This window comes from Podarcis gaigeae (assembly GCF_964106915.1).
Source record: "Podarcis gaigeae genome assembly, chromosome: 6".
NCBI lineage: Eukaryota > Metazoa > Chordata > Lepidosauria > Squamata > Lacertidae > Podarcis > Podarcis gaigeae.
In genome coordinates, this window is record NC_139682.1 from 40,916,122 (window position 1) to 40,932,292 (window position 16,171).

General features: G+C 43.3%; 1 protein-coding gene across 3 annotated transcripts in view; it reads left to right on the forward strand.

The window, feature by feature from the left end:
* The window catches only part of BLACAT1 (BLACAT1 overlapping LEMD1 locus), an 82,274-nt gene that overhangs the window by 45,581 nt on the left and 20,522 nt on the right, over nt 1-16,171 (forward strand). Inside the window, exon 1 of one of the 3 annotated variants that reach the window (XR_014565927.1) lies at nt 6,789-7,096. The exons of the other annotated variants lie outside the window; for them this stretch is intronic. The gene's annotated coding sequence lies outside the window, so the exon portion shown is untranslated. Of the gene's footprint in view, nt 1-6,788; nt 7,097-16,171 lie in introns of those variants that run through there. 3 annotated transcript variants of the gene reach the window in all.

Below are 16,171 nucleotides of genomic sequence, written 5' to 3' on the forward strand. Positions count from 1 at the left end.
GTTTGCTAGTCGGTTGAGGTTTCGTCTTTGGTTAGATGCAATAAAGTACATATCAAAACTGACTCGGTCCAAGACAGCCTCCTCGGTTTAATGTACTCCTAGCTTTTGGAGACTAATGTGTTAACTTGCGCTTCCTTGATGTTGTGCTGTAGAAATTTTTCTTCATCCACCTCCCATGCTTTAAAAATTGTTCTGAACATTGGTTTTAGATTTCCCCCACCCACCTTGATTATGTTTTGTGCAGCTGCATTAATTAGACCCCAATTGTGAGCACCACGAGAGATTTAAATATAAAAGAAAAAGAAGCATGTGACAATACATTTTGTTGTGTAGTTGCATTCCCCCCTTCCATTTCTTTGTCTTCAATATATTCTGTGTTTAATTGGTTAAATATATTCTTTGTTTAATGCTTAATTTCCCAGATGTTGGGACTCAAGCCTCATTCGAAAACTGTACGCTTTGACATGCAATCCCTTTTCTTTAATCCTAGATGAGAAAGGGTTGCCTATGATGATTTGGAGGGTGGAGGGAGGTGAATATGGCCTGCCCTTTCCCACAGTGTGTCCTGTTTGAACACTGACATTGAAAACCAGTGAGCCCAGGAGGGACGGGTTATGACTCAGTGGCACATCTCCGGGTAGGACTGGAAGAGAACCCTGTCTGAAATCCTGGAGACCTGTTGCCAATCAATTTTATCTATTTATTTATTGCTTTTATACCCGGTGTTTTTCTCTAAGGAGCTCAAGACATGATTCTCTCCCTCCTCCTTTAATCCCCACAACAACCCTGTGAGGTAGGTTTGGCTGCAAGGCTCTGAGTGGTCCAAGGTCAACTGAGGAGTTTCATGGCCGAGTGGGGATTTGAACCCTGGTCTCTCAGCTCCTAGTCGAACACTCTAACCACTACAGCACTCTGACTCTCAATCAATGTAGACAATGCTGAGCTAGATGGACCCAACAGTCTGACACAGTATAGAGCAGGTTCTTGTGTTCCTATTTTCCTATCCCCTTTTGCTCCCAGATCATTATGTACTTCAAGCTCAGCCTTTTATCGTAAGAAGAGAATACAGATGGATTCCTCCCCTCCCTTCTAAATAGATGTCTCCCCCCCCATCCTTTTCTTCTGAAGCTCAGAGAGCTCTACAGCCAGAGGAAAGAGCTCTGGTGGGTGGCTTGTGATGTGGGCCCAGTACGACTGTCAGTTGCGTTGCCAGGAGTTCTTTTCCTTCCTTGGCATGTACTGTTTAACCTGCCTCTGGATGGTAACAAGGGTCTCATCAGAAGCTCAAGAATGTGTGTAGTCATGGTAAACAATGAGCTCTCAGAGGGGACAGAGCTGGGAGAAGAATGGGCATTCTGTCACACTCCCTGCAATCTCTCAGCTCCTTGGAGACCAGGCGTAACCTGTGGAATGAAAGCACCTGAGAGGCTGGAGGTGGAGAGAGCAAAGGGAGGAGGCAGCTGGGGGCGAAATTAACTGGTGCCTCACAATATTAGGGGCACACAATAGGACATCTCCCACGACTTGAGTTTTAGAAACTAGCAACTCACACCCCCAGCTGCCATGGAACAAAACTGCTGGGGGCTCACGACATTCTTGCTGATTGAAGGCCTCACAAAAGCCTTATAATGTCAGAGACTCAGAGCACGTATATAATCTGTGAGATTTTTGTTTTACAAACAGTTTTGCTATTTTATATCCCAGCCCCTCAAAAGGAGGCAGTGAAAGCTTGTGGATGCCCTAAACCTAAAGGCTGATAAATCACCCGGGCAGTTTTCAAAGCACAGGTACTTTAAGCTCATAAGGGTAGGCCAGCCGGGTATTTCAAATACAGTGGTACCTTGGGTTACATATGCTTCAGGTTACATACGCTTCAGGTTACAGACTCCTTTAACCCAGAAATAGTTAAGAACTTTGCTTCAGGATGAGAACAGAAATCATGCTCCGGCGGCGCGGCGGCAGTGGGAGGTGCCATTAGCTAAAGTGGTGCTTCAGGTTAAGAACAGTTTCAGGTTAAGTACGGACCTTTGGAATGAATTAAGTACTTAACCCGAGGTACCACTGTTTACAGGAAGCTGCCTTATACCAAGCTAGAGCACTGGTCCATCTAGCTTAGTACTGTCTACACTGGCTGGCAGCAGCTCTCCAGGATATCAGGCTGGAGTCCCTTCCCACCCTAACTGGAGATGCCATGGGTTGAACCTGTGGTCTTTTTCAAGAAAAACATGTGCTCTACCACTGAGCTATGGCCCTTGCATATACAAGTGAGATTGCCAGTGTGATGCAATTTTACTTTTCTTTTTTAGCGGACAGGAATTATAGCCAAATTCCCCTAAAGGGCATCTTCATTGCATCCTGAGAATAAAGCTTGGTAGTGCGTCCTCCTCTGACAGCCGAAATAGTGGATAGCAAACTATTAAAAAGGATTTCTATCTCTCCTAATTTTCATGCTGTTTTAGACAATAGAAAACAGCTTTACACAGTCCAGCTCAAAGGTCCATCTACCTTAATTATAATCTTCTGTACTGAGAAAGTAACTGGGAAAACGGATAAGAGCCTTTCTCTTCTCCGTCTTTCAGTTGCAGATGTATGTTAGGAAAAAGCAATGGAATAAATATGCAGAGAATCCTGCAGCTGAAGTTGCATTGCAAAAACATCATCTCCAAAGACAGATTTTATTCCATTCTTTTTTTGGACTATGCACTATTCTCCTCCTCAGACTAGCCAAGTTTTATTTAATGCTCCCACTTGAGATTTGATACGGATGTTTTGACTAGGGATATGCAAGCTTTGGTTCACTCAAAAAATGCCTTGAGCTTTTGAAATGTTCAAGCTGAAGGCCCGGGGGGGGGGGGGAGCCCCTGAGGTCTCTTCAAGCATTTAACTTTGAACACTTGAAAAGCCCAATATCCTCCTGCTCTGCCACCCATTCTGCCAGTCCTCCCACCCATGGTTGTCCATGGGTGTGGAGGGAAGACAAGGAGACAGTTGTTGCCCCCTCCCAGACCTCAGGACTCTTCTTCATTGACTGAAATGGGGGAAAATGGGGCAAATACCTTTAACTTTCTTTCTTTCTTTTTTACAGAATTGGTCAACGTTAGCAGGCATGGCAAGGCCTTTAGAAATCATCTTATGAGATCAAGTCTGTCAAATTCTACACAACTAGATACAAAGTTTGTTTGTGTGTGTGTGTCTGTGAGACACCTTGACAAAGTTTGAGGCATTTAAAAAAAAGAGAGAATAAAATAAATGACTGCAACTTTTTTAATGAATCAGATGAAATGGTGTCAGTAATGGAATAAACAACCTGGATACAGAAAATTTCAGTATGTGACATTTTAGAACGTTCTTGCCACCATCCATTTTCTTCACTGCCACCACCAAGGGACTAAGGCTACAGCCCTATGCCAGCTTACCTAGGAGTAAGCCTAGCTGAACTTAATGGGCCTTCCTTCTCAGTAGGCATGTATAGGAATGTGCTTTGAGGGGCAGCATTGGGATCCTGCAGGATCTGCATTTCATGTTTATCTTGCAAGTCTATCCAACTGAATCATGAAAAAGCTTTCAGGCAGACACCAGAATTGTGAAAGGTTGTCCTCAACTTAGATCTGTGAACTTCATGGAAAGTGGATTAGTGCCAGCTCTTCACAGAGTTTAGTTCTGATGACATAAGCTAGGTACTTTCCATGCATTTTCTAGGAATAAGAGAATTTTTAAATGGGCCTAATTTAGCCTAGCAATGAGTAGCCTTTCTAGACTTCACATCCCAATGTTACCAAAATCCCCTCTCCTCAGACAAGTTTCTTATTTCCATAGCTGAAGTTGTGGGGAAGACATTATGGACTCCCAGCCTTCCTTGCTTAATCTGATTTTTTGGGCACATTAATGGTATATTTTCCATTGTGGGACTTAATCTTCTTGGCCAGGCTGAAGTGGTGGCAGCATTTCCATCTCTCACAGTGCAATGCAGTCTACATGTAAGTGCATAAGCTTTTCTTAGAGCACATTGGCTACAAGCATTACTTAAAGGTGTATTGGTGGTTCAGTGGTAGAATTCTTGACTGCCATTCGGGAGGCCCAGGCTTAATTCTTGGTCAATGCAACTCCCATTTGAGCGACCCTCAACTGGCACAGTGTGTCGGTAGATCTGGCTATTAACCAGAAGTTTGGCAGTTTGAGCCCACCCAGTGACGGCTGTGGGCAGGGAGTTAGACTAGATGACCATTGGGGTCCCTTCCAATACTTCAGTTCTTTGATTCTGTGCTCCTAAGATCACTGAAATAAATGGACTTGGATGCACCTGACTATATGTTGAACTGAGACATCTAGGTCAACAGAGTTAATGGAGGAATTAAGTGTTGTGGCTGGTAGGAGTGGGAAGTTTGGAAGACACATTCTTAACTACATTCTCCTCCAGTTCTGTGGGACATCTTAAAAGCTGTGTGCAAAAATAAAAAGTATGTGCCCAAGCAATCCAAATCCTGCACCAAGAAAAACTCAATATGTTTAGGGTGCAGTGGGCCCAAACCTGTGGACCTTCTTCCATGCAGGGAAGTTCCTTGCTGAACTTCAGACCCATGACTAAGACCTGCTTGTTCCAGCAGGCATGTTAACGTAGTGTTCAGTTTTATGATAAGTTTGCATTATTCTGTTATTTCATTTTCTGTATGTTCTGTTTTTATGTACCCTACTTAGAAATGTGAACGATTAAGTGGTATATAAACATCATAAATAAATACAATACCCCACCTTTCTGCCAAGGAATTCAAGGTGGCCTGCATGGTGTTCTTCCCCTTCTCGTTTTCTCATCACAACAACCTTGTGAGGCAGGACTAAAGAGATCAGGGTTCAAATGCCATGCTCCATCCCACAGCCTAACCTACCTCACAGGTGTGCTGCCAGGATAAATGCTCTCTTTGAACTTTCTGTTTACTATTTTAAAGTACATTTTATACCATCCTTCCTCCAATGACCTCCTGGAATTGTTCTTTCCTACCCTTATTTCAAAGGGATGCAAGTGGCACTGTGGTCTAAACCATTGAGCCTCTTGGGCTCACGGATCAGAAGGTGAGCTCCCGTTGCTCAGTCCCAGCTCCTGCCAACCTAGCGGTTTGAAAGCACGCGAAAAAGTGCAAGTAGATAAAAAGGTACCGCTCCGGTGGGAAGGTATACGGTGTTTCCATGTGCTGCTCTGGTTTTGGTGTTCTGTTGCGCCAGAAGTGGCTTAGTCATGCTGGCCACATGACCTGGAAAAACTGTCTGCGGACAAACGGCTGTAAAGCGAGATGAGCGCCACAACCCCAGAGTCTTCCACAGCTGGACTTAAAGGTCAGGGGTCCTTTACCTTTACCTTTTACCTACCCTTATTTCATCCTTACAACAATCCTGTTAGGTAGATTAGGTTGGGAGACAGTGACTGGTCCAAGGTCATCCAACGGACAATCCAAATGACAATCTAGCCACTACACCAGCCTTACCCAACCTAGTGCCTACCAGATGTTTAGATGGGACTACAACTCCCATAACCCCAGGCCAGCATAGCCAATGGTCAGGGATGGTGGGAGTTGTAGTCCAACAACATCTGGAAGGCACTAGAGGTTGGGGAAGACTTCACTGCACCATACTAGCTCTTCTTTTTTTTTTTTGCACTGGAAATAAGACCATGTAGGAGGATGCCAGAAGAACAGAATGACTTAAAAATTCTGAGAGACTTGCCTGCACTTGGTCAATGGAAAACATAAATGTTTTCTCAGTCACTGACAATACGCTGATCTAAGCTATTAAGGCATTTGTTATCAGTGGGGGGAAATTCTGGTAGCTGTTGGAGGCTAGCTCTGCTTCTTGGGTCCCATAATCCAGAAACCACATCCTCTTAAGATATATCTCCCCACAATGCCTCTACCCCCCCAAAAAAAGTTTTTTGTGATAAAGGAGCCACAGCAGAGGATCTTCACAAGGCAGGAGTTTAAAAAGCACATTCAGTACCAGAAGATCTAGGCATCCAGTCAAATATTTCCTTTGTTTGCCCCTTGTCCAGCTGCCAGTAAAGCCCTTTTGGAAAAAAGAAACGCATCCACCAGCTTCAATGTTCTCAGGATGCTAAGCCAGGACTGAATGGATTTTGCAAGGTGCTTAGTCACAGCAAGGGGAAAAAAGCTCATAATAAAAGAGGGCTCTAAGGCATAGCAGAATATTGATGCTGTCACTTCAATGGTTGGGCGAGTGATAAAAGGCAGGGATAAGTGTCTGTATCTCATCCTTGAAAATCTCGAGGCTGGGAAGGCGCTGCCTGTTTGGGGCAGGGAGAGGCTGTAGGGCAGGGAAACAGCTGTGACCAGACAGGGATGGGTGAGCCCTTTCTGCCATGCCTCCACAGAGGAGGAGAGGCCTTCCAAAACAGGAGAAGCTGGGGAGGGGTGGAGGGGAGCTTACACCCCAGGTTCTTGGCTGCAACAGCTTAGCAGGAGGGACATGACTAATACACATCCCACTGGGGGAGTTAGATCAAAGGCAGTGAAGTAGATACAAGAGGTTTCTGCTTCACAGGATCTGGTTAAATAGAGCCTTTGTTACCAGGGCCCTCCAGAGTCAGGAATGGAGAAATACCTGATCTCTCCCAGCCTCCCCCCCACCCGGCTGCCTCCACCACCGCCAAGAGCCTTGATGCGGAATCAGTTCAAGTATGAAGCACAACAGTAGCTGCTTGGCTACTGCCGGAGGAACCTAGAGGGAGGGGAGAGGAGGGGGGAGATGACGGGAAGGGAGGGGTCCGGGGCTTCACACACACACACACAAAATGAGTCAGGTTTAGTTGGACACACAGCTCAGATTTCCGAAGCTGGAGTGGAAAGCAGCATGCTCAGGGCTAGCCACCAGCTGGATTTCTTGGGTGCTTACAAGCGGGACAATCTTTTCCTGAAGCTTTGATGGGATAGACCTCCTGAAGCTTTGATGGGATAGACAAAGCCTGGCCTGGCTTCTTGTCACCAGCTTGAGGGCTTGATGCTGCTACCTGGTGCTGTCCTTAAGGCCTGCATCCTTCTCACCTGCCTGCCTTGGCACCCTCTCCGCTGCCAGGGGGTTTTGTCTGCTGAAGGTGAGATCCTCTGCGTCTAGTGGTCAGACCAGAGACTTCAGAATAAGTCTCAGGTTCGGTCCTTTTAATTTGGAGAGGGGTGTGCATGCTGTATGTGCAGCATGGCGACGAATGGTTTGGCAGCAGGGGGGAAGTGGAGGTGGTGGTGAAAGGTGAGCGCTTAGGGAGCACCAGGTTCGAGATCACTCTGGTTCGTTTATGCCTTGACTCGCTGTATCTACCCTTATTTGCAACTGCATAGCCAATACATAGGGGATGAAGTGTGGCAAAAGAGCTGGAGGGTTTGTTGGCTTTCTGTGTACGTTTACGTGCAGAGCGTGCACCTATTCTTTTATTCTTTTTCACACAAAATATTTCTATACTGCCTTTCATTTGAAATCGCAAGGCGGTTTACAGTAAAAAAGAATAAGAACAAATAAATATTAAAATTATGATACAAATTATGATACTAAAACAGTGGCCGACAGACCAGGGAAGGAAGAAAATTAAGAAATACAACCAACTGGTACAAATGACCAGCAAACATCAGAGAAATTAGCTGAGTTTTTAGCAATTGCAAAAAGGCCTTTAGAGGGGAGATGGCTCCATAGAGAAGACTAATCTGTGTTAGTATTGAACATAGAGTTGTAGGTGATTTGAAGCTCATTAATCTGGAATAAAAGGCTATGACTTTTGGTGCTTTCACAAATCATGCTAAGATGACTTTTTGTGCATTGAACAAGCTGCATGTCCCACTAAATCCAGTGGTCTTTATTCACAGGTAAGTATGAATACTGTTTGTAGTTTAAGGTTTTGAACACTTACTTGGGACTAATCTCCAGTGAACTTAGCGGGACTTTCTTCTGAGCAAGCATATATGATTGTACTGTTAGCATGGGATGTCCTGTTGTGATTAATGATGCCAACGTGCCATATTTAATATATGAGCTCAGTCAAAGCAGGTTTTTAAATTTGGTTTATAGTGGAAAATCCAAAAATGTTCAAGCATCACTTGTGAATCTGGCCTTTATGTATGCATTGCTGAAATTCCCTTCAGGCTGTATCTATGCATGTACAATTGTTTGTCTGAAAGGGTGTACACTTGATGACTTGTACAGCCAACTGTTAAAAATACACAGACTGCACACCTACTGAACATTATGTTACATGAGAATAACTGTGAGCATACAGCTCAGCTATTTGTGTACACAGGTACACATATAGTACACCTGATGAAGGTAATGCTTGAACACCCCTACTGAGTAGGCAGGAGGAGCAGAATGGGAGGCCTCCATATTTTTTTCCCCCTCTGTACAACCATAGTGCAGAATACTGCCATCTTTGACTATGCAGGCTGTAAAGTAAAGGAGCCATTTCAACTGCCATACTTGCTCCTGGTGGTTGCATGGCTGGTAGCAGTGATATCATCAGAATAGGTATCTGGGGCAGAAGTCCAGGACACCATGAATCAGAATGAATGGGAGAGGAGGACCCAAAACACTGTGGGCTTAGCTAACCACATCTTACTTTATTTTTTAAGTAAGGGATACCATTTAAAAGAGAGCAGTCCCCCTAAATACCGGTACATAAAGTTCAGAGTCTAAAATTACCTAACTGCAGTATGAGCTGGTAGAAGTGAGAAGTTTCCAGAGAGACCTCACTTTAAGCTTGCATGACTCTTCTGGAAAACAGGAGCTGCATTCTATGGTTCATTCCCATGACCTTTTAGTGGGGAAAAATATATCGTACATATAGCATATTATGCATGCCCTGAAGACAACACACAAGGCCACTGCCCATACAAATGCAGCTAGACATGTAGCTTTCCGGCCTGTGTAAAAGGAGAGAATAAAGTTAACAGATGTTGCAGTGAAATGGAAGGTGCATATATAAGACAGAGATCATCTTAGCAGCTGTTGGAATTATGACTGGACATACAGTTTGAAACACAGAGCATGCACAGAAGATTACAGCTTTGTACTGACTGTTTTATAGGACATTGTCCATGATACATGACCTTATAAAAGCATATGGTGAGGGCACTACCAGCCGTGTCTCCTGTGATGGACACAACCAAACCACCCTAATTTCTGCACTTAAATGAACTATGCACTAATCAAAGTTTTAAAACAAAATGTTAAACAAGAAAGGGTATTTTGTGTTGTGTTCGTTCATGATCAATTCAGCTTTCTTTAGCACTATGGAGTGAGCTAGTAAGGAGCACCCACTGCAGCTGTGAAAGGTATACATATTTATTTATTTCCCTATCCTCCACCAAAGAGATCAAGGCACTATACATAGTTTACACACACACACACACACACACACACACACACAGAGAGAGAGAGAGAGAGAGAGAGAGAGAGAGAGAGACAGGAGAGAGTTCTCTTTTTTATAATAATAATTTTTATTGATTTTCCAACACAAATTAGAAAACAAAACAACACACAATACATAGACGAACAAAACATATAAACATGTATAATTTCAAAACCTCCTTTTCATAAACCTTGCTTCCCAGACTTCCCCTTACGTCCCCTTTTCTGCATCCCTGTCTTAAAATTTCTCCAACAACCCTCACTCCAATTTAACTAATTGCTCATTTTCTTTTTTTAGCTTCTTCTCATACTTAGTCAATTACAGCTGTAATTCTATATTTTTTCCTTTCCCTTGACATTTTAGCACTCATTAATTTTACAACAGTTCTTGAGATATACTTTAAATTTCTTCCAATCTTCTTCCACCGTCTCTTTTTCTTGGTCACGGATTCTGCCCGTCATCTCCGCCAATCCCATGTAGTCAATCACCTTCGCCTGCCATTCTTCCAGTGTGGGTAGTTCTTGTGTCTTCCAATACTTTGCTAAAAGAATCCTTGCTGCTGTGGTAGCATACATAAAAAACGTCCTATCCTTCCTTGACACCAATTGGCCGACCATGCCCAGGAGAAATGCCTCTGGTTTCTTATGAAAAGTACATTTAAGTACCTTCTTAATTTCATTATGAATCATTTCCCAGAAGGCTTTAATCCTCGGGCAAGTCCACCAAAGGTGATAAAAAGTACCTTCAGTCGCGTTACATTTCCAACATTTATTATTGGGCAGATGGTAAATTTTTGCAAGCTTGACTGGGGTCATGTACCACCTATAAATCATTTTCATAATATTTTCTCTTAAGGCATTGCATGCCGTGAATTTTATACCGGTGGTCCATAACTGTTCCCAGTCAGCAAACATAATGTCATAACCAATGTCTTGTGCCCATTTGATCATAGCTGATTTGACTGTCTCATCTAGTGTATTCCACTTCAACAGCAGGTTATACATTCTTGACAAATTCTTTGTATTGGGTTCTAACAGTTCGGTTTCTAATTTTGATCTCTCCATCTGTAAGCCAATTTTCCTGTCTTGTTTAAACACCTCCATTGTTTGATAGTAATGAAGACAATCTCGTACTTTAGACTACATTTTTTCAAAACTCTGCAATTTAATTGTTCCACTCTCTTGCTCTAAAATTTCACAGTATTTTGGCCATTTCAATTCCATATTAAGTTTTTTCACCTCCTTTGCTTCCATTGGTGACAGCCACCTAGGGGTTTTATTTTCCAGAGAGAGAGAGAGTTCTCACAACAATCCTATAAGGTAGATCAGACTGAGAGACAGTAACTGACCTAAAATCAACTTTGGCTGAGCTTCATGGCTGAATGGGGGTTTGAATCCAGGTCTCTCCTCTTAAGCCAAACACTTCATCTACTGCATCATACTGGCTGTCATGTATTTGTGATGGGTGTTTATGGGCGATGGGGATCATTCATCTGAGCTTGCCTAGATTTTGCAGCAGGTCATGCACTGGACATCTTCACACACACACACACACACACACACACACACACACACACACTGCTGCTTATTGCTCTCATAGAGATAATGACTTTCCTATAAATACACACATATACATACTTTTTCTGACTTTGGAAGGGAATAGTTAGGTCAGAATTGAGAGCCCATGTGATTCGATAGCCAGCAATGTTAGGCAAAGTCATACCAGATGTTCCACATTGTAGGATGCAAGGTTCACTGCCGAGACAGACAGACAGACAGACAGAGCACACTAGCTTTCTGAGGTTGCTTGAAAATAGCAGTTTCAGAAGTCTTGGGGAAGGAACAAAAGATGGATGTGGAAGTTCTTCCTCTACCAGCCATCCTCCTGTCTTGGTTAAGTTAGTAAATAAGCACTGTTGTTGAGCAAGCATGAGTCAGAGCAGTGTTTGTACAGAGAGAAAAGTAAAAGGCAGAGAGCCAAACCTTCAGCTGGCCAAACTCATGTAAGTTCATTGATTTCCACAGGCGCTCGGCAGATTTAGCCCACAAATCCCATCTTGAGCACAAGGTGCAGACACATTCATTAAAGAGCAGGAACTGTTCCCATCTGTAGGAAGGAGCACTGGGGAGATTTTGTTCTTCTCTAATTAAAGCATTTTCCTTATTCCAAGAGCCCTTCTTTCTTTTTGTAGTTTCCCCGGCCTAAGCACCGAGAGAGGTTCCTTTGAAAAGGCAGCTGAGGAGAGAGACCATCCACCTGAAACGCGGGAGGTGGAAATCGTACACTCAGTGCAACTCTCTTTATCCCTTTTGTCTGGGAACTACAAAAAGAGAGAGAGAGTCTTGTTTTGTACACCTTTCAGAGCTCCACAGGCTGGCATTCATTCATTTCAGGCCATTTTCATGAGTGATGCTTAAATCAGGTCTCGCATTTCTTGTGTCTGTAAATTGAATTAAAACCTACATTGACTGGAAAATGTACATTTGGTTTAAAAAAAGTATTTCCCTCTCCCTTTCTGACTTGCATAACATTCACAGAGGACACATTTCAGACTGAAAGGCAACATTGCATATTTGTGCAAACACTCAAGTTGTGGGCTTGTATTCAAAGTTGCATTTTTTCTTATATGCCTGCTGCCTGCCATGCCTACAAAGGGGCATTTGAAATGCATGCTTATGGGAAAATGCTGGAAAATAATTCACTGCTGAAAGAATAGCAAGTGGCTTCTCTTTCACTGATGTATTATCTTTCCGTATCTTACAGAAAATTGCCAGCAGTTTTGCGCCTCTGCATTGAGCCGCTGAGCATCATACACATAAAACCTACAGTTGTGAGCATAGGGAGTGCATATCTGAAATTGGCCTTGCTTGCCTCACTGTGTCTTGTAGGAAAAATACAAATGCGGAACAATTGGGCTACAGTAAATTTTCAAACTCAATTTGGCATATCCTGATTTCAGTGTGCAGCATGGTGCAATGTTACTCAAATGTCCAGCTGTGACTGGTTTGGGGGCTATTTGTCATATAATACTTTGAGAGCTGGCTTTTTCAGAGGCTTGGCAATTCCTCTTCCCTTTGTGTCACAGTTAGCAAACAGATTCCTTGCTGTGATATTTCATGAAAGGGGCAACGATCAAGCAAATTATACATGTTTATACATGCAAATGTTTTAAATGTAAACTTTTAAATTCTTAAGAGAGATTTTTTGAATTGAATTGGAGAATCTGAAGTGAATACAAAAAGATTTGAAGGTTGATTTCAAATTTAATTCATCCAGTGAAAATATCTGGGCTCAGTCCTAGACTTGCGCTATATGATCTTTGTCAAATCCATTTTACTCCTCTTCTTTCAGAAGAGCTTGGAGTGCATCATTATTTTCAGAAGTTCTTCAAAGTACAGCCAGTTTCCCAAGTGTCTAGCAGTCAACATGCTCTGCTGATCCATTAGCCAAATCCTAGCAGTGCTGGATACTTTTATATGGGCTGTGCTATCTGGCTCCACATGGGGCTTGCAGAAGCAATCAGGAACTTGTGGATTTCACTTTTGAATTTATTGAGACTCATTCTAAGATATCCCCTGCTTTGCAAAAGCAGGATGAGGCCACTAAAAGCTTATCTCAAGAGATGAGCGCAAACAGACAAAGGAAATTTCATTAGGGCTGAGCTTAGAGTAGACTGGAAACTATCAAAGTACCGGTAGATCAATTACTGAGGACATGACTAGCCAAGGTAGCATTTCCTGGAATGCCTCTATAATGTGGAACACTGGAGACACAGTCAAGGTGGCCCCTTTTCTTCCCCTTCTTTTGTATTTTTCTAAAGTCGTTCCGCTTATCCTCCTTAAGCCCTCTGCTGTGGTCTATGGCTTTTTATTCCTATGTGATTGCTTTTCATAACTCATGTAGGGCTAAAAGCCATGGGCTACACAGAGGAATAATCCACTTTCTTGGGCACCTCAGCAAAGCTGTGTGAAATACAGATTCCTTAATGCTATCCCTCCTTCATTTAATAAAACCAAACATCCATATTTATTTTGTAACCAACGGTGAATGAAAAAGAGGCTAGAGTATAGCGAGACTTAGCTGGGTGAATGTGGCAAGGAATACTTAGCAAATGAACGTACAGAGGTGAAGGGACTGGTCTCTATACTTCTGGGCTTCTTCTCTCCATCCAGAGGTCAGAACAGCCACTGCAGTGCTCAGGATACAGCTCAGTTGTTGTGAGATGTTTCCTTTTTTAAGAAAAACACACACCAGACCTCTGCTTTCAAACCCAGGGCCCAAAGATTCCATTGCCTTGCAAAAAGCCCATCATAATAAATGCTCTGAGCAGAATGCAGAGCCATTTCCATGAAAGATACACCGAGTGATGGTAGTTAACTAGGCGTGCCGAGAGCAGCCACCAGGTAATTAGAGACACTTTCTCACAGTCAGGTTCCACAGGTGTCCCAGCCAACAGCTGAGGGAAGCTAAGAAATCGAAAAGTTTGACTTCTCAGCCCACAGCACAGTTACAATAGACCAGCACTCCGGAAGACATGGATTTCTTGCCACTAGGGAATCTGCAAATGAAGTCTGTTCCCTTTTAAAAGTGCATACCAGCCACATAAAAAGCCCTCCTCCTTAATATGTATGTGGTGCCAATCTCATGGGTACAAGCATACATGTGGAGTTCTGATTTCTGATGACACTCTCACAGCACAGTCCTAAACATGTTTCTTATGTCCCACTGAGTACAACGGATCTCCCTCTGCTTAAGAAGGATTGTTGCTTTTAAGCACACTCTGCCAAAAAGGCAATCAGCTGAATTTTGATAGCATATTGTTGGAGAGAGCCACTTCACAGGTACATTTGGAGAGCCTGATATGCCAAAATCTGGGCATTTTAGTATGGTCTTATCAGCTTCTCAACCAGCCTCCCTAGCTGTGCCTTTGGCAGCCGTTGGGTGTCCAAACACCAGCAGGTGATAATATTTATCTACATGCTGTTATATATATACAAAATCACCTGCTGATTTCTGCAGACAGGAGCAGCCGATAACACTTTCCTCCGGGCTAAAAAAAGTTCCACCTGCTAATTTTGGCAGATCAAGCAGCTAATAAAAGCAAATATGGCAGACCAAGCCAGTTTGGGGTTTTCTGGTCAGTTGGCAATCCAGCTGTGGTTAGTGCCTCTGAGAAGCGCATGATGCTATAGCAAGGAGCTCTACATTTTACTTGCTGTAAACAGCTGCCAGTCACTGAATGACTGGGTAGTTGTGTATTTGTGTATGGATAGGTTATTTTGAAAAGTGGGTGGATGGAGGTCATCCTCCACCTCCTACTCCTTTATATCTAGGCGTATGATATCTGAGACTTCTTTCTAACACGACCACCCTAGAAAATGCGCCTCTGCTCCTATGGCAGACACTCCCTTTGTGTGCTGCAGTGCCAACTGCAAAGGTCATACCACACACCTGCTTTTCTGATTGTATTTCTTGTAGCGGTGAATGAAGGGGACTTGGATGGCCAGTGCCTAATTAACTAGCAATAATAGGAAAAGGGATGGAGGGGGATAAAGAACCCATTTAACCAGCTTCTTTGTTGCAAACCAAAATGTTTTCTTGTGCTGGGAAAGTAATGAGCAAAATCCCCTTTGCCTTTAGCCGAGCCTGAATTGGAACAAAACCCCTATGGAATGTACAGGCCTGTTTTCGCTTTTTCTGCCCCCGCAATTGTATCTCTTAATGATCAGGGCAGCTGCATCGGGGGCCCAGGAGCTTTTGAAGGCCAGACTTTTAAATGGTCAACATTACTGAAAAGGACTGAGGAGCAGCTCTTCTCAAACCCTCAACCTTCCCTGTGTGGTGCTTGCTCACTTCTGCTACTTTCTGATCCCCAAGTTAGTTCATTTGGAAGAGGTAGCCAGTACAGTCCATTAAAATGATGATGATGATGATGATGATGATGATAGAATTCATAGGGACAGTAATCCTTTTACGAGGAACAAAGGGGCACTTCCAGACTGAATCCCATCCCAAAATAATGACAACCACATACCAGCAAATTCAGGTTGTGTAATTAAAGCTGGTTTAGAGCTCTTGTGGAACAAACTTGCTTCCCCAAAAGACTCTGCAGTAAGGGAAGGGAAGGGATGGGGAAATGCAGTGGAAAGTGTGTGGCAACTTTTGCTTTGTCGCAGTGTCATCGAGCCTCTCTACAAACCAATCAGAATGAATGCTCAACAACTAGGTTATCTAGAAGCACCCTAGAACTCTGTACAGTATGTATTCTGGGGCTTGACAGCTGGCTAGGAAAATGCCCCACTTGGCCAACTCTTATGTCTTTAAAGACAGCTAGCTGAGTAAAAATCAGTAGGTGAAGCTTTTCATGACCATCAGATATGTGTTATTGGTGTTTCATGTCTGCTGATGAAGGTGCTGTTAAATGCACAGGAGCAGTGACCAGTAAATAAGTAGCAATCCTGGCTGGAACAGAGAAGAAAGGAAGATCTTCTCCTTGGGGTGTGGGGGGAATATATTAGCTGAATCTGTGTCTAGCACTAAGCAGGACTCACAAAACCCTTGTAAAGCAGACAATGAAACTGATAATCTGGTGATCTCCGTAACAGCCAAGTGAGATACTGATTTTAGAAACAACATGCTAAGCATACAGGGACAATAGAATCGGAATTGAGCAGTGTTGCTGAGTGGTTGCAGGACTGCATATAGTTCCACCTTAGACAGCCCCGTCTCAGATGGCAGAAGGTCTGGACTGCGTATTCTAATTGCTTGTAATTGTAA